The sequence below is a fragment of the Acipenser ruthenus genome, chromosome 32 (genome assembly GCF_902713425.1).
Source record: "Acipenser ruthenus chromosome 32, fAciRut3.2 maternal haplotype, whole genome shotgun sequence".
In the NCBI taxonomy this organism is placed as follows: Eukaryota; Metazoa; Chordata; class Actinopteri; order Acipenseriformes; family Acipenseridae; genus Acipenser; species Acipenser ruthenus.
The window spans coordinates 1,909,288-1,931,976 of NC_081220.1; the positions used below are offsets into that span (position 1 = coordinate 1,909,288).

The window sequence follows — 22,689 nt, forward strand, 5'->3', positions numbered from 1 at the left end:
CGCGTATCAAACATTTTTTACCACACATCTAACATTTTACAGCCAATTTAAAGTATGACAAGCAAACAAAAAAAAAAAAAACGGTTACGTTGCATCACAGACACGCAACACAGTGTTCGTTTATAAACAGAAATAAACCGCGTCTCAAACATTTTTTACACAGAGATCAGCGGTAAATGCCTTTGTACCCACATGGGGTCCGGATCAGGCCGGATCAGGAAAACCTATCAGGGGAGATAAACACGACACCTGAACGGCACCTAGACTAGATGGCGCTTCAAATCTACCCACCCCACATCTCTAAAGCAGTTATTCCAAAACCACCCGTCATATTCTCGATATTATGCTGAAATTATGTTTTATTATGCTTAAATCAAGTTTTTTTATGGGTATGCCGTTAATAAACAAGAATTGGTGAAGCATATACATATACTTGTATGTTTTTATAGTTAAACGCGGGCTTAGTTTTTTTCTATACTCAGTATTACATGCAAAAAATATTCTTATTCGTTTTGTAAACGATTTTATACAATCTGTTTTATAACACGAATCATTTTAGATACACGTAAAGGAGCATTACAACAGGTTAGGGTCTATATTCGCAGTTTTTTTTTTTAAAAAAACATAACGTTGTACTATGCTCACACATAGTTTTAAATCTAAAACAGTAAAAGCGTGTTAATGATTTGCACCATCGTCAGAATAGTTTGGCCGTGTATGAGAAGCTACTGGAGATTATCCTGATGGGAGGCTATTCAAAAACGGGCATTGATAAAACACTTAAATAGGTTCTCTTATTTTATTTGCAATATAACACAGATTTTTCTCTTATTTTATTTTCTAATCGTTATGCCCCAAACTATATCCAGTTTGAAATACCATGAGGCTTATTGCCCCTAGCAGACTAAACGACGCCGCGGTGATCACCGATCCATGTTTCTCAGCGGGGTGCCTTCCTCTAACATACGCTATCTGTACTTTTAATACACAGCAGCGCCAATCTGTTCCTAACGTGTAAAATTGAATAAAAAATATTTATCCCCTATATGTATCTATATATATATATATATATATATATATATATATATATATATATATATAGATATATTCACATTGAGATAACATCATGCTTTCCAACATCAGCAAACATTCCGCCACCCTAAGTCTGATATGTTAAAGAACTAGACTCAGGGGTGCCACGATTCTCACCTCACAAATGAATTTCGGTTTTTCAGACACGCAAAATACCCTACAAAAACCGTAGCACTTATTCCTTAAGACATGTTAAACTCTGATTTATTCATTTACATATGTGTTTAATTTTCCTTCATTTGTTTCCTGCAGTATCATTACATTTTGTTTTTATTCAGTTATATTCAATTCCATAAGTTTTACGGGTACGGCGCGAATAACCAAGCTTTGCAATAGCATATATTATACCTGTTTGTTTGTTTATAGTTGAACGTAGGCTTAGTTAAATCTACTTTCTTTACGCGGTAATACAGGCGTAAAATGTTCATGCAATATATTTTAAATACGTCTTTCATTTGAGCAATTTTAATTTTACTAGCGTCAGGATAAAAATGCTCTCATTTTATCTTTTTAAAAAACAAGCAAACAAACAAACAAACACAGACAACCAAACACGCTTAAACAGTTTTTATTTATAGAATTGATTCCAGGTTTTAATCTTAACAGAAATATGCCCGCTCCTTAATATATATATATATATATATATATATATATATATATATATATATATATATATATAAAGTCTGTATATTCATTTGAAATAGTCATCGCAGTGTCTACCATGCTGAGACCAAACCTTTAGGCATTACAAATCACACATTTCAAAAGCCTTCTCTGCAGGGGACCTTCCTCTAACAAATAGGTATCGGTGCTTTTTAGTACATCGAGACGCCAGTCTGTTCATTGCGGGTGGTTATGTGTCTGGGAGTGTCTGTGTCTGCGTGTGGGGCTGTCTCAGTGCCTGTGCTCATGTGCGCGCGCATGTAAGTGTACCTATAGGAAGTTGTGCGCATGTTCGAAGCCCTAGGAACCGCCCCCTATTTAAGTCACAGAGCGAGTTTGCAGTCATTCTTCTGCTAAAGTTTGATGAGTGCGGTTGGCTGCAGTTGTCTGCAAGGGAGAGAATTCAGACTGTACTTAAGCGGTTGTCCTGGGGAGTTTTTTTTAAACGGTAAGAGAGAGAGCTTTTTCAGAAATTGTACTTTGGTAGATTTTTTTTTCTTTTGTTTTTTTTTCTTTTTTTTTATAAATATTTAATTTAATATCTGTTTTATTTTGTGATACGCTGTTTTAAACTTTCTTTTTCATTAAGTGTGTGTGTGTGTGTGTGTGTGTGTGTATATAAAATATAAGGCGTTTTCTTTTTTGGTTTTTCTTTTAGCTTTTAATAACTTCTTTTAAACTTTCTCCTTTTTCATTAAGTGTCTTATGTAAAAAAAAAAAAAAAAGACTTTAATGTTGTCTGCACAAAGCATAAGTTAACATAAGCATTAATGTTGTATGCACCAAGCAGAAGTTAACATAAGCATTTATAAAACATGGGTACCCCCTATCCCCTGATTACATAAATAACATATTAAACACTGATTTTTGTACATATCTTATAAAAGACGTGCAATAAGTTTATAGGCAAATATAAGCCTATATTCAATAAGCATATCTGTCTTGTAACAACCATAAAATCCACGGCCCCCTCATTATATATTCATAAATTCATAAATCCACGCCCCTCATTATATATTCATAAATTCATACCTATAAGGTCAAAAAAAGGTCAAAAGGGTCATAAATTAGACTTTTGACATAAGCTATAGTAATATTACTACTCCAATCCAATTAAAATTCAAAAATCATAAGTGATAATACTGAAAAAAAAAATAATCAACACATTCGTCACCCGTGACATTACCACCACTGCGATCTTGAAAATGTTTGTATGCCACAGACGGAATGTTTGGCATCTACAAAATGTCTAGCGAGAGGTGGATGAATATATTTTCTCCTAATTGAACTTTTATGCTCGCTCATTAATGCGCAATTGTAACTGTCTAGTAGTTTTACCATCATATTGCAAATGGCTAGGACAAGAAATCACATAAATGACATGAGTTGAAGCACAATCACTTGTAAGATACTGTACTCTTTTTTTTCGTTGTATGGCTTGTGCATTTTCTTAGTTTTAAATGTATTATCACAGGCGGTACACTTACGATTTGGAAAAAAATCCAGTAGATTTGTCCAGTACACCTAGATCTCTCGAATATCTAAACGAGTCAGCCCTTAATAAAGACCGTCCGTGTTCATTTCGGCATTTATGACATTGTCTATACACAACAGCTCTTATGTAATCCTATTGGTATCGAATCGATCGCAATTAATGTGTTCCATGTTTCCAGTCAGTTTGATAGTTTTAATACTGTATTACATTCTGAATATGAATAGAGCTGAATTATTAATTGTAGATAATACTTAGAATACCAGATACATATTTAGCAATAAAAAGCAATACATGTGATTTATTTAACAGTCGTTCATTATTTTGTGTATCAGCCGCCACACAAAGCCGAGCGCAGTGCGGTATACTGTAATGATGCTCCAGTCAGTCTGCCCGGACTGCACCTGAACCATCTTAAAAACATGGCGCCCCTAAGAAGCTAATTTGTAAAAGTTAGTAAAGAATTGCGCTAATATAACGAAGCTAAATTTGAACTCCTAGCTGCAGCAACGAGAGAGGGCGAGAGGGCGGGGCAGAGAAGGAGGGGGAGACGCTGCTAGGCAACCGGCTCGTGAACATTCCACTCAGCTGAGCAGAGACCGTTAGGATTTAAAAATGCGAACGTTCCGAGCGGCGTTAGGCGCTTCGTTAAATTAACACACCGTTGCTGGCATATGAATATAACCATATTTTAAATACTCAAATAGGACTGCATTAAAAACGATGTTTTTTCAAAGTAATATGCTATTTGGAATATTAAAACAATCAAATTAAATAACACGTTTGGACACAAAATATTGTTCTTCCTCATAACGTGTTAGAAAATGTAAACAGCAGTTGGAGAATGCCGAAGTCGATCATCCTAGCATGTTAAACGAGGGCATTTCTCCTGTAAGCTACTTCCACTAATAGATCGTTTATACTGTTCTCAATGGTCCGCATCCCAGCCTGAGACCACGATCCAGTGGCCGACGGAGATGTTTTTCAAGTAATATGTTATTTGGAATATTAAAACAATCAAGTTAAATAACATGTTTGGACACAAAACATTTTTCAGTGAGGTTAACAAGTAGTCTGTTTACAAAAAAAATGCAATCTGTGTTAGGAACACTATTTTAGTCCGATTTAAAATGGAAATTAAAATGGTATTGAGTGCTGAAATTTATTATTTTTAAAAATAAGTAAAATTGAACTGTCAGAAGTGGGATTTGAACCCACGCCTCCATTCAGAGACCAGAACACACAATTCTTTAGAAAGACAGAGTTCTTGAGTCTGGCGCCTTAGACCACTCGGCCATTCTGACAAGCTGCGTTTGTTAATGTAGAAAACCGCATTATTTATTTCTTATTATTATTTCTCGTATCAAGGCCCGATTGGGTTTATTACGCACATACCAACTGATGCTCCATGAATGATGTTAAGACAATTCTAAAAAAAAGAAACGGATTGAAGTCAACCCAAAAAAAGTAAGTTTATTTATTTCAATATCGTTATAGCTATAAACGATGCACGCATTTTACAACAGCAATTGCTATTTGACAATGACCAATAAGTAATTTTGTTGCAATACTGTATGCAATGTGAACAGAATCAGACATTGCTCCGTTGTCTCGAAGAAACATCTTCAATTTGTATTTAAAAAGGACGCTCAACGTGGGGCTCGAACCCACGACCCTGAGATTAAGAGTCTCATGCTCTACCGACTGAGCTAGGCGGGCTAATTGGTGCTCCTTTCTTTCACTGTAACCAACTGAGCTATTAATTTGTCATCTTATTTGAGAAAATAGTGAATGACAGAACCAAAGATTCCAAATATAACCCACTGAACTGTAGCTTTCTTATCATAATGAAAACAGATTACACATGACCACAGTTCTGTATCAAAATTAAGTCGTAAGTATATGGTTTCCATTGTAGCTATTTACACACACTGCTCTGTTGTCTCCCAGGGTGTTATCTAACAAAACGACATATGCTGTGCTGCCATAATTGATTACATAGACTTTCCTGCCCCATCTTGCTTTCATCTTAGATGTGATCTCAGGTTCTGCTGAGTTCTGCTCCCTCGATCACGTTCTGCGGCATCTCGCCTTGCTAATCACTCCCGTATGCTTTGGCTGTTTAACAGGTTGGTCTCTGTGGCGCAATCGGTTAGCGCGTTTGGCTGTTAACCGAAAGGTTGGTGGTTCAAGCCCACCCAGGGACGATGTTATTAATTTCTTAGCAGACGCTTAGCTGTCTTTTGCATTTCTTAATCACATTAGAAAATGGCATTCTGATACGCTGTTATTTCATCCAATTACGCTGAAGAATAAATGTGCTCTGTTTTTTTTAGTTCAAAATAATACAAAACAAATACCGTCTTGTTGTTTGCCGAAACCCGGGATCGAACCAGGGACTTTTAGATCTTCAGTCTACCGCTCTCCCAACTGAGCTATTTCGGCTTGACAAGACTGATGTTTCGAGATAGCATTCTTTTTGGCAATCCAGTAAACCTGTAATGAGAAACGTTCAACAGCTCGGCAACACCATAATAGAATCCGATGCCTTTACAAATGTGTTTCGAAACTGTTAAGTTTTCTCCCAAATGCGATTCTCAACAAATGTTTTTTTTTTTTTGTATTCCTTCCAGAGTAAGTCCAAAAGGCAAACACTGGAACTGGCTGCCTGAAAGTGCAGCGCTTGAACTGCCTCAACAAACGCTGAGCTCTAAAACGTGTACATTGAAAGTCTATTAACATCTTTAACACAATCATCTGTATTCCAATCCACAGGGTGATCAATAAAGTGACTGCTGGCTTTGTTTATATATTAACAAGATGTTTTCAGGATTCACTCGTATTCTGAGCAAGCACGATAGAATATGGTAGTGAAAGGACAAGCAAATAACAGGTTTATTGGCTCTGGTCTTGTATCATCACCCTGACTACTGTCCGTAAGAAAGTGGCATTAATAAAAACGTCATTATGCAAAGTTCCCAATGCGCAAATACGCAGCATATTTAAACTTCTTCACAATCTTAAACCTTCCCAAATGAATTTAAAATACTTACTGACAGGTACGGCCCTTTCCCAATGTAACGCTCTGCTTTGTTTGAACACCAACGATGGGTGGGATATTATGTAGTAAACCACAATACTATTGTTCCCACTGTTCACAAGATGAGGCGGTAACCATGGTCTGTGAGGCGCCGGTGTGAAAGAGTTGCAGTGCAGCGGTGACGTCGGAACAGTCTTTCTGATGAAAATGCAGAGCAAGCTGAGAATGACGCTGCGCTTTGAACGGCGCTGTAGCTGCGCTGTACTGTTTGCTTGTGATGCAATGTTAGAGTGCACAGCGTGACATGAACGCATGCGATAATGTGTTAATTTACCAACAGAAACATAAATAAAAGTGTATGTATTTATTTGTGAATAAACTATCTTGCTTATACGATGGGACCAGAGACCTTACATCGGCAATCTAATGATAGGCCAACCCCTGAGAGACTTTATCTTGACCAGGGACTAATATAATCTAAAAACAAACTGCGATGGGAATGTGAATAGAGTCAAATACATTTGTACCATTCTGTAAATTATATATATATATATATATATATATATATATATATATATATATATACATACCTCAAGTAACTGTAGGTTTTTTTAAATACTTTTTTATTTTATAACTGTAGCTTTATTATCATAATGAAAACACATTACACATGACCACAGTTCTGTAACAAAATGACAAAAACAAAGACGTTCCCATACCGGGAGTCGAACCCGGGCCACCTGGGTGAAAACCAGGAATCCTAACCGCTAGACCATATGGGAAGGTAATTATCAAACTCATTTACATGCAACAGTAGCTCCACTCTAAAACCATGTGTAAGTTTGGAACATTCATAAACACTTATCTGTAACACTTTTTAAACGCGTCAAGGCGTTTACTTTATAAACATGTTTAGAATATAAACGCGTTAAGGTGTTTAAGTAATAAACACGTGAACATGTTTATTCGCTCTAACACTTTTTAAACACCTGAACACGTTTACAAATCTACAGGTGTTTAAGATCTAAACACGTAAATGCTTTCTTATTTTTACAATACAAAAAGACACAAATTAAACAACTTACTTTTATTTATTGCATATTTCAAAGTTAAGCCAAAAACTTTTTTAAACAAAAAATCTATTGCAATAGTAACAAGTATTTGAATTGTAATAAATATTTACAATTTGAAGAATAAAATCTGTTACACCTATATACATATTGTAGCGTGCATGGTGGAAGGCAGCAATAGGGCTGGTAGGTGACGTAATCACACACAGAGACATGAGCCCGATATACGCTCCTTGCAAAGGAGCCGGCTCTTTTCTACAGCGGTATTGGCGCTATGCTTTAGTGTAAGAGGTCCCGGGTTCGCGCCTGCCCTCTGGCTGTGTATGGATTGCCTCGCCCTGTGTGATGCGCCTGCCTGCAGGAACCGAGATCGCTACAATATATATGTTTGTATTTAAAACATCTAAAACATCAAATAGAATACTGTATATGTCCACTCCCTCAAATAAATTATTTAAATACACAATAAAAACATACTACCTTAGTACATGAAATTCAGATTTAACAAATAATTATTTAATTTATTTACAGATATTTACAATTATGTAAGAATGTTATTGTTGTAATTCATTAATTTAATCGTTGAACCCTTTTGCAAAAAATCTGTATTCATGGGATTTGCATCCAGTAAATGGGTCTCCCAATATATATTGCTGCAGGAATCCAAGCACCTGCGAATAAACTTTGGGGTACTGCAGGTGGAAGGCATAGTACATTCCCAGGAGAACAAGCACAGCATCTAATACAGTTTTTGCTTGGCAAAATATCGCAACAGTATCTCCTACTATTACAGCTTCCTGGAGGGTGTTCTTTGCAACACAAAGAACAAGATGTGGTGGTTCTTCTTGTGTGGTTTTCAAGTACTTGTCAAGTTCACTTGTAGATATATCCTGAAAAATATAACAGAATGAAATGATGACAAAATAATATAAATATATAAAATATAACATTTTTATTGTACTTTGTTAGATACATTTAATTTAATTTTAAATTTACTGTGTCAATTGTTAGCATTATATAAGTCAATATAATTATGCTTGAATGACAGTAAGAGGACATCTTGTTTGAAGCCGAGTCAATGGGTGCCCCCCCACTCCCAAACATTTTGATTAATGTTATTTAGTATAATTACCTCATATACAGTGATGACCGAAACTGACTTTTTCCCCTTTCCTTCATCAAATTTAGTTTTTTCTTCAATGAGCTGAATTACAGGTATCATTCTGAGATCTCCCTGAAAAGAAAAATGGGGCGGGGGTAATGACCTTTGTATAAGTAATTGCTTTGTACAGTGGCGGGGTGTGAAGGGGGAGAGGGAGGAGGTTTGTTGTTCTTTTTGTTTGTTACCTTCGTGCGTTTCCAGCTGGCAAAGCCACAAGTCATTCACAAGAATACAATGTGTTTTGTGATCGTTTATTTCCTCACCTCTTTCTTGGATCCAATCAGTAACTCAGAGACCGTCCTAACCTGTTCAGCCCTTTTGCACAATGTTTCAAATCATGTACTTCCAAGGACCATTGCAAATTCACCCATTACCTAATAGAAAAACACATGCACAAGTATGAAGTTGAAAAAAAAAAAAATAAAAAAAAAATAACTCCAACGCAGGAATGTTGAACTAGAATTTATAAACCCAGGACCTATGCTGTCAGATAACAGTTTTAGAAAATGGTTGACATTACATTAAAAATAAATATTTACTTAAAATGAATAAAAAATAAAGTAAAATAAATGTCACAAAATGAGTTTCTGTATATCATCATCATAATAACTGTACTTGGATTGGATTAAAGCAAATCGCAACCTTTAATCCAACATTCACAACCACAATTTTAATTTTATTTTAGTGATCAGTAATATTGACTGTTTGATGAGACTGTAGAAGGAAAATAATAATGCAGTTAACTGTAAGCAGGTGAATTGTAGTATGCCCTCTATAACTTTACAATAACATGAGTAAATAAACAGATACTTACAAATTGTCCCCATTCAAAACAAGGGTAAACTTCAACAATTGGTTTAATTCTTCCAGCTGGAAGAGTGGTCAGCCACAATCGACGATTGCCAAACGTTTCTTTAAGAAGAATGTCTATGTGATTGTCATCAGGCTTATTTTTGTCAAATTCTTTTCTTAATTCTTCGACATGGCGGTCGTATTCTTCATCGGGCCGTTCTTCACGCCTCTGTATGGTAGGTACCTGGGCTTTCTTTGCCATAATTGGTGCCGAACTGGAGTCAATGGGCAGGTTTTACCTTTTTAAAGACCACCTCATGTGCCTCATCTTCTGACTGAGGCACTTAGAAAATAAGGACTACAAAAGAACAAGAGGTGAAAACAATAATTGTGAATAAATACATCAAGTTTCAGAAAGAAATGGCAAGCTTCAATTCCCAATGTATTGTTTTGCATACTTGAATTCCATCTTACCCACGGTTCATTCCCTTCATGCTTAATGCATGGGTATTTGCTATACAGCTTTTTTCCAATGGCCTGTCACTTAGGCTGGGATAATTAGCCAGGTAATAATTAGATGCTTCATCAACCATTTTATGCCATATCCCTCTTGAATTGCCAGCCAGAAGACTTCTATGCACCAGGTCAGAAAATGGAGGCAGAGGGGTTCTATCATCCACTGTTGAACATCCTGTAGAGTATAATAACAAATAATAATACAAAACAAAAAATAATTAAGTCTGAGGCTGACATTCATTGATAAAGAGTGCAATCTTAATAATGTGCAACAAAATTAAACTGATGAGCAACAAGAAAAAAATAAACATAAACAGGTACTTACTCCGATTTGCAAAAGATTCCATGTATGCTGCGGAGTCAAGGGATATGATTTCATTTATTTTTTCGGAATCAGACTTCTGCTCAATTGATGTTATGTTCACTTGTTCTTCTATGGGTATCTGTGGGATCCAGCTCTCTCCTTCCATCAGTATTATTAAAGATTCTGATTGCATCTCCAATAAGATTTCGTCATCATCAATCTCAGTTCCGTCAGTTTCCAGGACCAGTATATGCCCCTTTTTTGGAAGGCCAAGTTTTTGTGAACCTGAAAAGGTTATCAATAATTGATCATTTAGATTTATACATAACAAAATAAGAAATGGCAAGAACAACAGACAGCCATTCAACCTATTTGACTTTTTCATTCTATTTTGAATCTTTTCAGCTGTTGTTAGATCCGTGCTCCATTTTGTGCCACCAGGCAATTCAACTACAGAATAATGAATCATCCCAACACTGCCTTAAAATTTCTATAACAGACTGTAAAATATAAGTGGAATGCAGTTAATTACACCACCCGTCCACCCATTGCAACCATACAGAAAGATTATAAAAGATTATTTGGAATTATAGAAAGTTATATCAGTAACATTTTATCTACTCACCTTTTTCAAGAACTTCTTTGAAGGATGTTCCGCTGACCTTTTTTTTCTTTTTTTTGTTTAGGCTGCCGATCCCACACTTTGAAGACACCCACGGTGGGCTTTGAGGTATAAAAAGGGTGAGGAACTAAGAGACTGGGAGCATGGAACTAGGAGATACCGGAATAGGAAAGAGGGAGAAGCCGAGGAAAGTAAACGAAAATAAAGAGGACGAGATTAGACAGTGAGCGGCTGGGGTTTTTTTGTGCACGGACAGTGTCAGTTTCGTTTTGTTATTTTTTTTCGTGGACTCACTCTGGGAGGACTGCGGAACTTGGTGATTGAAGACATTTGAAAAGAGGTACTGACAAGAACCTTTGCGTTCGTGGTTTATGTCAGGATATCAGGATCTCTCCTGAGGCCTTCAGCTGAAGCGCAGCACCCTATGGAGAGGGCTGCCCAAACAGGCGTCTGGACAGGAGCCCTAAGAGGAGGTCTGGACCAGAGAGTGGATGACGTATGGTTAAGTGAACAAATACACATTAAAATGCATCTAATGCTCAAAAATAAAACAATAATTCAAATAAACAAACTGTGCAAAAAAAGGAAAACCAATCCAATTAAAATTCAAAAATCATAAGTGATAATACTGAATAAAATAATAATCAACACATTCGTCACCCGTGACATTACCACCACTGCGATCTTGAAAATGTTTGTATGCCACAGAATTTAAGATCTGAAAATCTAGAAGATCTACGTGTCCAGTACACCTAGATCTCTCGAACATCTAAACGAGTCAGCCTTAATAAAGACCGTCCGTGTTCATTTCGGCGTTTATGACATTGTCTATACACAACAGCTCTTATGTAATCCTATTGGTATCGAATCAATCGCAATTAATGTGTTCCATGTTTCCAGTCAGTTTGATAGAGTTAATACTGTATTACATTCTGAATATGAATACAGCTGAATTATTAATTGTTGATAATACTTAGAATACCAGATACAAATTTAGCATTAAAAAGAAATACATGTGATTTATTTAAACAGTCGTTCATTATTTTGTGTATCAGCCGCCACACAAAGCTGAGCGCAGTGCGGTATACTGTAATGATGCTCCAATCAGTCTGCCTGGACTGCACCTGAACCATCTTAAAAACACGAAGCCACTAATAAGCTAATTTGTAAAAGTTAGTAAAGAATTGCGCTGATATAACAAAGCTAAATTTGAACTCCTAGCTGGAGCAACGAGAGAGGGCGAGAGGGCGGGGCAGAGAAGGAGGGGGAGACGCTGCTAGGCAACCGGCTCGTGAACATTCGACTCAGCTCAGCAGAGACCGTTAGGATTTAAAAATGCGAACGTTCCGAGCGCCGTTAGGAGCTTCGTTAAATTAACACACCATTGCTGGCATTTGAATATAACCATATTTTAAATACTCAAATAGGACTGTATTAAAAAATATATATTATGTTTTTCAAAGTAATATGTTATGTGGAATATTAAAACAATCAAGTTAAATAACATGTTTGGACACAAAATATTTTCAGTGAGGTTAACAAGTAGTCTGTTTACAACAAAAATGCAATCTGTGTTAGGAACACTATTTTATTTGGATTTAAAATGGAAATTAAAATGGTATTGAGTGCTGACAACAGTTTGGTATCAGCTGTTGATTTCCTTAAAACAATCTTTTCTAGTAAAATAAAGAAATGTATTCTTTTTAAAAATACGTAAAATGGAACTGTCAAAAGTGGGATTTGAACCCACGCCTCCATTCAGAGACCAGAACACAAAATTCTTTGGAAAGACAGAGTCCTTGAATCTGGCGCCTTAGACCAATCGCCATTCTGACAAGCTGCGTTTGTTATTGTAGAAAACCACATTATTTATTTCAGCACACACTAGGGTTCTCGTATCAAGGCCCGATTGGGTTTACGCACATACCAACTGTTGCTCCATGAATGATGTTAAGACAATTGTAAAAAAAAGAATCAACCCAAAAAGTTAGATTATTTATTTCAATATCGTTATAGCTATAAACGATGCATGCATTTTACAATAGCAATTGCTATTTGACAATGACCAATAAGTAATTTTGTTGCAATACTGTATACAATGTGAACAGAATCAGACATTGCTCCGTTGTCTCGAAGAAACACCTTCAATTTGTATTTAAAAAGGATGCCCAACGTGGGGCTCGAACCCACGACCCTGAGATTAAGAGTCTCATGCTCTACCGACTGAGCTAGCCGGGCTGACTTTCACTGTAACCAACTGAGCTATTAATTTGTCATCTTATTTGAGAATATACTGAATGACAGAACCAAAGATTCCAAATATAATCCACTGAACTGTAGTTTTATTATCATAATGAAAACAGATTACATGTGACCACAGTTCTGTATCAAAATTAAGTCGTAAGTATATGGTTTCCATTGTAGCTATTTACACACACTGCTCTGTTGTCTCCCAGGGTGTAATCTAACAAAACGACATATGCTGTGCTGCCACAAAGGATTACATAGACTTTCCTGCCCCATCTTGCTTTCATCTTAGATGTGATCTCAGGTTCTGCTGAGTTCTGCTCCCTCGATCACGTTCTGCAGCATCTCGCCTTGCTAATCACTGCCGTATGCTTTGGCATCTTAACAGGTTGGTCTCTGTGGCGCAATCGGTTAGCGCGTTCGGCTGTTAACCGAAAGGTTGGTGGTTCAAGCCCACCCAGGGACGATGCTTTTTGCATTTCTTAATCACATTAGAAAATGGCACTCTGATACGCTGTTATTTCATCCAATTACGATGAAGAATAAATGTGCTCTGTTTTTTTAGTTCAAAATAATACAAAACAAATATCGTCTTGTTGTTTGCAGAAACCCGGGATCGAACTAGGGACTTTTAGTTCTTCAGTCTAATGCTCTCCCAACTGAGCTATTTCGGCTTGACAAGACCGGTGTTTCGAGATAGCATTCTTTTTGGCAATCCAGTAAACCTGTAATGAGAAACGTTCAACAGCTCGGCAACACCATAATAGAATCCGATGCCTTTACAAATGCGTTTCGAAACTGTTGTTTTCTCCCAAATGCGGTTCTCAACAAATGTTTTTTTTTTTTTTTTTTGTATTCCTTCCAGAGTAAGTCCAAAAGGCAAACACTGGAACTGGCTGCCTGAAAGTGCAGCGCTTGAACTGCCTCAACAAACGCTGAGCTCTAAAACGTGTACATTGAAAGTCGTTGTTAATTCTTAAAGGTCTGTTAAGGTTAAAGGTACCAATCATTACTTGCTGTACTTTAAATTTCTTCAAAACTAGTATTTCTATAGCTATTTTCTCTCTCTCTCATGCAAGGAAGTGTTAATATAACTTTATTACCTAACTGTGTCAATGAAGACTGGTCAACAGTAATTTCGGATTCACTTTAGTTTATTGTGCTGTATCAAATGAAACATAAAAATGAATCTCAATAAATCTCTGTTTGATCGCTATACTATCAATATGTTGTATAGGCTAAATTGTATAAATAAATGTCCGGAAACATTCAAATACGTTAAAAAAATGAAATAGTGTGGAATAGAAACAAAGACGGCTTTGACCTCGACGTGATTTGAACACGCAACCTTCTGATCTGGAGTCTGACGCGCTACCGTTGCGCCACGAAGTCCTGGTGGAATGCCAGCTTATTATGCAATGCTAGAGTGCACAGCAAGCATGCCAAACACATGGTAATGCCGACGCTGATACTAGGAAAACACTCGGTATCACCAGGGTCATGGGAAACAGCTGACTCAATACGTGTTCGTAGCCAGCAGGGCTATGAAGTTGTCGGAAGTGTGTTTGATTCTCAGCTTTAAAAGTAAAGAAAACATAAAACAATGCGATTTGCTTTTATAAATTTCATTATTTGAAACGTGGGTATAAACACAGTTGTACTGGCTGGGAATCGTCTCTGTTCAATTACTTGGAAAGCAGCTATGCTGACCAATATATCACCAATAGGGAAAAGCTGGCAGTACTGAGTGACACAGAAGACGGATTCTCTCAGCGCGTCTCCTCTGAATGTGCATTGGCACAAAGGGGCTTTTCTCATCTAATGTTTGCACTGTGTTTTTTGCTGTGTTGATTGTTATTTGTCTATTTTGTTTGGTGCACGGGTGAAACGGAGTTCGTAATTAAAGTATTTTTTTGTTTTGTTTATCACAAGCGCGGTGCACACGGACCTCAGGTCCAGCCCCAAACAATTGCAGGTACCTGTACACACCTGGAATTAGAAGGGCTTTGAGGTATTAAAAGTGTGAGGAACTAAGAGACTGGGAGCATGGAACTAGGAGATACCGGAATAGGAAAGAGAGAGAAGCCGAGGGAAGTAAACGAAAATAAAGAGGACGAGATTAGACAGCGAGTGGTTGGGGTTTTTTTTGTGCACGGACAGTGTCAGTTTCGTTTTGTTATTTTTTTTCGTGGACTCACTCTGGGAGGACTGCGGAACTTGGTGATTGAAGACATTTGAAGAGGTACTGACAAGAACCTTTGCGTTCGTGGTTTATGTCAGGATATCAGTTACTCTCCTGAGGCCTTCAGCTGAAGCGCAGCACCTTATGGAGAGGGCTGCCCAAACAGGCGTCTGGACAGGAGCCCTAAGAGGAGGTCTGGACCAGAGAGTGGATGACGTATGGTTAAGTGAACAAATACACATTAAAATGCATCTAATGCTCAAAAATAAAACAATAATTCAAATAAACAAACTGTGCAAAAAAAGGAAAACCAATCCAATTAAAATTCAAAAATCATAAGTGATAATACTGAATAAAATAATAATCAACACATTCGTCACCCGTGACATTACCACCACTGCGATCTTGAAAATGTTTGTATGCCACAGAATTTAAGATCTGAAAATCTAGAAGATCTACGTGTCCAGTACACCTAGATCTCTCGAACATCTAAACGAGTCAGCCTTAATAAAGACCGTCCGTGTTCATTTCGGCGTTTATGACATTGTCTATACACAACAGCTCTTATGTAATCCTATTGGTATCGAATCAATCGCAATTAATGTGTTCCATGTTTCCAGTCAGTTTGATAGAGTTAATACTGTATTACATTCTGAATATGAATACAGCTGAATTATTAATTGTTGATAATACTTAGAATACCAGATACAAATTTAGCATTAAAAAGAAATACATGTGATTTATTTAAACAGTCGTTCATTATTTTGTGTATCAGCCGCCACACAAAGCTGAGCGCAGTGCGGTATACTGTAATGATGCTCCAATCAGTCTGCCTGGACTGCACCTGAACCATCTTAAAAACACGAAGCCACTAATAAGCTAATTTGTAAAAGTTAGTAAAGAATTGCGCTGATATAACAAAGCTAAATTTGAACTCCTAGCTGGAGCAACGAGAGAGGGCGAGAGGGCGGGGCAGAGAAGGAGGGGGAGACGCTGCTAGGCAACCGGCTCGTGAACATTCGACTCAGCTCAGCAGAGACCGTTAGGATTTAAAAATGCGAACGTTCCGAGCGCCGTTAGGAGCTTCGTTAAATTAACACACCATTGCTGGCATTTGAATATAACCATATTTTAAATACTCAAATAGGACTGTATTAAAAAATATATATTATGTTTTTCAAAGTAATATGTTATGTGGAATATTAAAACAATCAAGTTAAATAACATGTTTGGACACAAAATATTTTCAGTGAGGTTAACAAGTAGTCTGTTTACAACAAAAATGCAATCTGTGTTAGGAACACTATTTTATTTGGATTTAAAATGGAAATTAAAATGGTATTGAGTGCTGACAACAGTTTGGTATCAGCTGTTGATTTCCTTAAAACAATCTTTTCTAGTAAAATAAAGAAATGTATTCTTTTTAAAAATACGTAAAATGGAACTGTCAAAAGTGGGATTTGAACCCACGCCTCCATTCAGAGACCAGAACACAAAATTCTTTGGAAAGACAGAGTCCTTGAATCTGGCGCCTTAGACCAATCGCCATTCTGACAAGCTGCGTTTGTTATTGTAGAAAACCACATTATTTATTTCAGCACACACTAGGGTTCTCGTATCAAGGCCCGATTGGGTTTACGCACATACCAACTGTTGCTCCATGAATGATGTTAAGACAATTGTAAAAAAAAGAATCAACCCAAAAAGTTAGATTATTTATTTCAATATCGTTATAGCTATAAACGATGCATGCATTTTACAATAGCAATTGCTATTTGACAATGACCAATAAGTAATTTTGTTGCAATACTGTATACAATGTGAACAGAATCAGACATTGCTCCGTTGTCTCGAAGAAACACCTTCAATTTGTATTTAAAAAGGATGCCCAACGTGGGGCTCGAACCCACGACCCTGAGATTAAGAGTCTCATGCTCTACCGACTGAGCTAGCCGGGCTGACTTTCACTGTAACCAACTGAGCTATTAATTTGTCATCTTATTTGAGAATATACTGAATGACAGAACCAAAGATTCCAAATATAATCCACTGAACTGTAGTTTTATTATCATAATGAAAACAGATTACATGTGACCACAGTTCTGTATCAAAATTAAGTCGTAAGTATATGGTTTCCATTGTAGCTATTTACACACACTGCTCTGTTGTCTCCCAGGGTGTAATCTAACAAAACGACATATGCTGTGCTGCCACAAAGGATTACATAGACTTTCCTGCCCCATCTTGCTTTCATCTTAGATGTGATCTCAGGTTCTGCTGAGTTCTGCTCCCTCGATCACGTTCTGCAGCATCTCGCCTTGCTAATCACTGCCGTATGCTTTGGCATCTTAACAGGTTGGTCTCTGTGGCGCAATCGGTTAGCGCGTTCGGCTGTTAACCGAAAGGTTGGTGGTTCAAGCCCACCCAGGGACGATGCTTTTTGCATTTCTTAATCACATTAGAAAATGGCACTCTGATACGCTGTTATTTCATCCAATTACGATGAAGAATAAATGTGCTCTGTTTTTTTAGTTCAAAATAATACAAAACAAATATCGTCTTGTTGTTTGCAGAAACCCGGGATCGAACTAGGGACTTTTAGTTCTTCAGTCTAATGCTCTCCCAACTGAGCTATTTCGGCTTGACAAGACCGGTGTTTCGAGATAGCATTCTTTTTGGCAATCCAGTAAACCTGTAATGAGAAACGTTCAACAGCTCGGCAACACCATAATAGAATCCGATGCCTTTACAAATGCGTTTCGAAACTGTTGTTTTCTCCCAAATGCGGTTCTCAACAAATGTTTTTTTTTTTTTTTTTTGTATTCCTTCCAGAGTAAGTCCAAAAGGCAAACACTGGAACTGGCTGCCTGAAAGTGCAGCGCTTGAACTGCCTCAACAAACGCTGAGCTCTAAAACGTGTACATTGAAAGTCGTTGTTAATTCTTAAAGGTCTGTTAAGGTTAAAGGTACCAATCATTACTTGCTGTACTTTAAATTTCTTCAAAACTAGTATTTCTATAGCTATTTTCTCTCTCTCTCATGCAAGGAAGTGTTAATATAACTTTATTACCTAACTGTGTCAATGAAGACTGGTCAACAGTAATTTCGGATTCACTTTAGTTTATTGTGCTGTATCAAATGAAACATAAAAATGAATCTCAATAAATCTCTGTTTGATCGCTATACTATCAATATGTTGTATAGGCTAAATTGTATAAATAAATGTCCGGAAACATTCAAATACGTTAAAAAAATGAAATAGTGTGGAATAGAAACAAAGACGGCTTTGACCTCGACGTGATTTGAACACGCAACCTTCTGATCTGGAGTCTGACGCGCTACCGTTGCGCCACGAAGTCCTGGTGGAATGCCAGCTTATTATGCAATGCTAGAGTGCACAGCAAGCATGCCAAACACATGGTAATGCCGACGCTGATACTAGGAAAACACTCGGTATCACCAGGGTCATGGGAAACAGCTGACTCAATACGTGTTCGTAGCCAGCAGGGCTATGAAGTTGTCGGAAGTGTGTTTGATTCTCAGCTTTAAAAGTAAAGAAAACATAAAACAATGCGATTTGCTTTTATAAATTTCATTATTTGAAACGTGGGTATAAACACAGTTGTACTGGCTGGGAATCGTCTCTGTTCAATTACTTGGAAAGCAGCTATGCTGACCAATATATCACCAATAGGGAAAAGCTGGCAGTACTGAGTGACACAGAAGACGGATTCTCTCAGCGCGTCTCCTCTGAATGTGCATTGGCACAAAGGGGCTTTTCTCATCTAATGTTTGCACTGTGTTTTTTGCTGTGTTGATTGTTATTTGTCTATTTTGTTTGGTGCACGGGTGAAACAGAGTTCGTAATTAAAGTATTTTTTTGTTTTGTTTATCACAAGCGCGGTGCACACGGACCTCAGGTCCAGCCCCAAACAATTGCAGGTACCTGTACACACCTGGAATTAGAAGGGCTTTGAGGTATTAAAAGTGTGAGGAACTAAGAGACTGGGAGCATGGAACTAGGAGATACCGGAATAGGAAAGAGAGAGAAGCCGAGGGAAGTAAACGAAAATAAAGAGGACGAGATTAGACAGCGAGTGGTTGGGGTTTTTTTTGTGCACGGACAGTGTCAGTTTCGTTTTGTTATTTTTTTTCGTGGACTCACTCTGGGAGGACTGCGGAACTTGGTGATTGAAGACATTTGAAGAGGTACTGACAAGAACCTTTGCGTTCGTGGTTTATGTCAGGATATCAGTTTCTCTCCTGAGGCCTTCAGCTGAAGCGCAGCACCTTATGGAGAGGGCTGCCCAAACAGGCGTCTGGACAGGAGCCCTAAGAGGAGGTCTGGACCAGAGAGTGGATGACGTATGGTTAAGTGAACAAATACACATTAAAATGCATCTAATGCTCAAAAATAAAACATGAATTCAAATAAACAAACTGTGCAAAAAAGGAAAACCAATCCAATTAAAATCCAAAAATCATAAGTGATAATACTGAATAAAATAATAATCAACACATTCGACACCCGTGACATTACCACCACTGCGATCTTGAAAATGTTTGTATGCCACAAAATAATGAACAGTCGTTCATTATTTTGTGTATCAGCCGCCACACAAAGCTGAGCGCAGTGCGGTATACTGTAATGATGCTGCAGTCAGTCTGCCCGGACTGCACCTGAACCATCTTAAAAACACGAAGCTTCTAATAAGCTAATTTGTAAGTTAGTAAAGAGTTGCACTAATATAACAAAGCTAAATTTGAACTCCTAGCTGGAGCAACGAGAGAGGGCGAGAGGGCGGGGCAGAGAAGGAGGGGGAGACGCTGCTAGGCAACCGGCTCGTGAACATTCCACTCAGCTCAGCAGAGACCGTTAGGATTTAAAAATGCGAACGTTCCGAGCGGCGTTAGGCGCTTCGTTAAATTAACACACCGTTGCTGGCATTTGAATATAACCATATTTTAAATACTCAAATAGGACTGTATTAAAAAATATATTATGTTTTTCAAAGTAATATGTTATGTGGAATATTAAAACAATCAAATTAAATAACACATGTTTGGACACAAAATATTTTTCTTCCTCATAACGTATTAGCAAATGTAAACAGCAGTTGGAGAATGCCGAAGTCGATCATCCTAGCATGTTAAACGAGGGCATTTCTCCTGTAAGCTGCGTCTAGTAATAGATCGTTTATACTGTTCTCAATGGTCCGCATCCTAGCCTGAGACCACGATCCAGTGGTAGACGGAGATGTTTTTCAAAGTAATATGTTATTTGGAATTTTAAAACAATCAAGTTAAATAACACGTGTTTGGACACAAAATATTTTTCAGTGACGTTAACAAGTAGTCTGTTTACAGCAAAAATGCAATCTGTGTTAGGAACACTATTTTAGTCCGATTTAAAATGGAAATTAAAATGGTATTGAGTGCTGAAATTTATTATTTTTAAAAATAAGTAAAATTGAACTGTCAGAAGAGGGATTTGAACCCACGCCTCCATTCAGAGACCAGAACACACAATTCTTTAAAAAGACAGAGTCCTTGAGTCTGGCGCCTTAGACCACTCAGCCATTCTGAGAAGCTGCGTTTGTTAATGTAGAAAACCGTATTATTTATTTCAGCACAGACTAGGGTGCTCGTATCAAGGCCCGATTGGGTTTATTACGCACATACCAACTGTTGCTCCATGAATGATGTTAAGACAATTCTAAAAAAAAGAAACGGATTGAAGTCAACCCAAAAAAGTAAGATTATTTATTTCAATATCGTTAGAGCTATAAACGATGCATGCTTTTTACAATAGCAATTGCTATTTGACAATGACCAAAAAGTAATTTTGTTGCAATACTGTATACAATGTGAACATAATCAAACTTTGCTCCGTTGTCTCGAAGAAACATCTTCAATTTGTATTTAAAAAGGACGCCCAACGTGGGGCTCAAACCCACGACCCTGAGATTAAGAGTCTCATGCTCGACTGAGCTAGCCGGGCTGACTGGTGTGCGTTTCTTTCACTCTAACCAACTGAGCTATTAATATGTCATCTTATTTGAGAAAATAGTGAATGACAGAACCAAAGATTCCAAATATAATCCACTGAACTGTAGCTTTATTATCATAATGAAAACAGATTACACATGACCACAGTTCTGTATCAAAATTAAGTCGTAAGTATATGGTTTCCATTGTAGCTATTTACACTCACTGCTCTGTTGTCTCCAGGGTGTTATCTAACAAAACGACATATGCTGTGCTGCCATAATTGATTACATAGACTTTCCTGCCCAGTGTTGCTTTCTTTTTAGATGTGGTCTCAGTATTGGCTGACCAAATTGGTCTCTATGGCGCAATCGGTTAGCGCGTTCGGCTGTTAACTGAAAGGTTGGTGGTTCAAGCGCACCCAGGGACGATGCTTTTTGCATTTCTTAATCACATTAGAAAATGGCACTCTGATACGCTGTTATTTCATCCAATTACGCTAAAGAATAAATGTGCTCTGTTTTTTTAGTTCAAAATAATACAACACAAATACCGTCTTTTTGTTTGCCGAAACCCGGGATCGAACCAGGGACCTTTAGATCTTCAGTCTAACGCTCTCCCAACTGAGCTATTACGGCTTGACAAGTCTGATGTTTCGAGATAGCATTCTTTTTGGCAATCCAGTAAACCTGTAATGAGAAACGTTCAACAGCTCGGCAACACCATAATAGAATCCGATGCCTTTACAAATGCTTTTCGAAACTGTTAAGTTTTCTCCCAAATGCGGTTCTCAACAAATGTTTTTTTTTTTTTTTTGTATTATTTTGAACTAAAAAACAGAGCACATTTTTTTCTTCAGTGTAATTGGAAGAAATAACAACTTATCAGAGTGCCATTTTCTAATGTGATTAAGAAATGCGAAAATCACCGTCCCTGGGTGAACTTGAACCACCAACCTTTCGGATAACAGCCGAACGCGCTAACCGATTGCGCCACAGAGACCAACCTGTTAAACTACAAAAACTAACTTGCTTCAGCACTCTAGCACAAGCAAGGACTGTAAAGAATCGTGTGTGTTGGTTTCCGAATGGAGGCGTCGGTTCATATCCCACTTCTAACAGTTGACTTTTACTTATTTTTAAAATGAATAAATGTGTTCATTTTATTATAAAAGATTTTCAAGGAAATCAACAGCTGATACCAAACTCTTGTCAGCACTCAATACCATTTTAATTTCTGCCTTGTCAAACAAGCTCGAGCCACAGCACACAGCGCTGCTGCATCGGGACACAGAGGTGGATTTTAAAGCAACTGAATCAACGAGCTAAGACTACTTTTTGAAGAAATTGAAAACATACCTCTAGTCGAAATATTTGCTATTCAGTTAATCCATTTATTTTTTGAATTTGCAAATGGCAGACTACATTGCCAAAAATCTGACAATCTGAATTGCTCATATCAAGCTGCGATGTAGCCTATGAGAATCGCTGGCATAATTCGAAGGGAATTAGCTCAAATG

The 22,689-nt window shown here is 37.5% G+C and overlaps 1 long non-coding RNA gene and 10 other non-coding genes across 11 annotated transcripts; 3 read left to right on the forward strand and 8 right to left on the reverse strand.

Annotated features, from left to right (window-relative positions):
- Positions 1-4,440: 4,440 nt before the first annotated feature.
- trnal-caa (transfer RNA leucine (anticodon CAA)) lies at positions 4,441-4,551 on the reverse strand. The gene is made up of 2 exons: positions 4,514-4,551; positions 4,441-4,486 (listed from the first exon to the last, which is right to left on the reverse strand). It is a non-coding gene; the product is annotated as a tRNA-Leu (tRNA).
- Positions 4,552-5,380: 829 nt separating this feature from the next.
- On the forward strand, positions 5,381-5,454 carry trnan-guu (transfer RNA asparagine (anticodon GUU)). Its single transcript has one exon. It is a non-coding gene; the product is annotated as a tRNA-Asn (tRNA).
- Positions 5,455-6,997: 1,543 nt separating this feature from the next.
- Positions 6,998-7,069, reverse strand: trnae-uuc (transfer RNA glutamic acid (anticodon UUC)). Its single transcript has one exon. It is a non-coding gene; the product is annotated as a tRNA-Glu (tRNA).
- Positions 7,070-8,645: 1,576 nt separating this feature from the next.
- Positions 8,646-10,558, reverse strand: LOC131703190 (uncharacterized). Its single transcript, XR_009309712.1, has 4 exons — positions 10,153-10,558; positions 9,786-10,002; positions 9,334-9,669; positions 8,646-8,893 (listed from the first exon to the last, which is right to left on the reverse strand). It is a non-coding gene; the product is annotated as an uncharacterized LOC131703190 (long non-coding RNA).
- A 2,360-nt stretch (positions 10,559-12,918) lies between these two features.
- On the reverse strand, positions 12,919-12,991 carry trnak-cuu (transfer RNA lysine (anticodon CUU)). The gene has a single exon. It is a non-coding gene; the product is annotated as a tRNA-Lys (tRNA).
- A 401-nt stretch (positions 12,992-13,392) lies between these two features.
- On the forward strand, positions 13,393-13,466 carry trnan-guu (transfer RNA asparagine (anticodon GUU)). The gene has a single exon. It is a non-coding gene; the product is annotated as a tRNA-Asn (tRNA).
- Positions 13,467-14,320: 854 nt separating this feature from the next.
- trnaw-cca (transfer RNA tryptophan (anticodon CCA)) lies at positions 14,321-14,392 on the reverse strand. The gene has a single exon. It is a non-coding gene; the product is annotated as a tRNA-Trp (tRNA).
- Positions 14,393-17,067: 2,675 nt separating this feature from the next.
- On the reverse strand, positions 17,068-17,140 carry trnak-cuu (transfer RNA lysine (anticodon CUU)). The gene has a single exon. It is a non-coding gene; the product is annotated as a tRNA-Lys (tRNA).
- Positions 17,141-17,541: 401 nt separating this feature from the next.
- Positions 17,542-17,615, forward strand: trnan-guu (transfer RNA asparagine (anticodon GUU)). Its single transcript has one exon. It is a non-coding gene; the product is annotated as a tRNA-Asn (tRNA).
- An 854-nt stretch (positions 17,616-18,469) lies between these two features.
- On the reverse strand, positions 18,470-18,541 carry trnaw-cca (transfer RNA tryptophan (anticodon CCA)). The gene has a single exon. It is a non-coding gene; the product is annotated as a tRNA-Trp (tRNA).
- A 3,194-nt stretch (positions 18,542-21,735) lies between these two features.
- On the reverse strand, positions 21,736-21,808 carry trnaf-gaa (transfer RNA phenylalanine (anticodon GAA)). Its single transcript has one exon. It is a non-coding gene; the product is annotated as a tRNA-Phe (tRNA).
- Between the last annotated feature and the right edge of the window lie 881 nt (positions 21,809-22,689).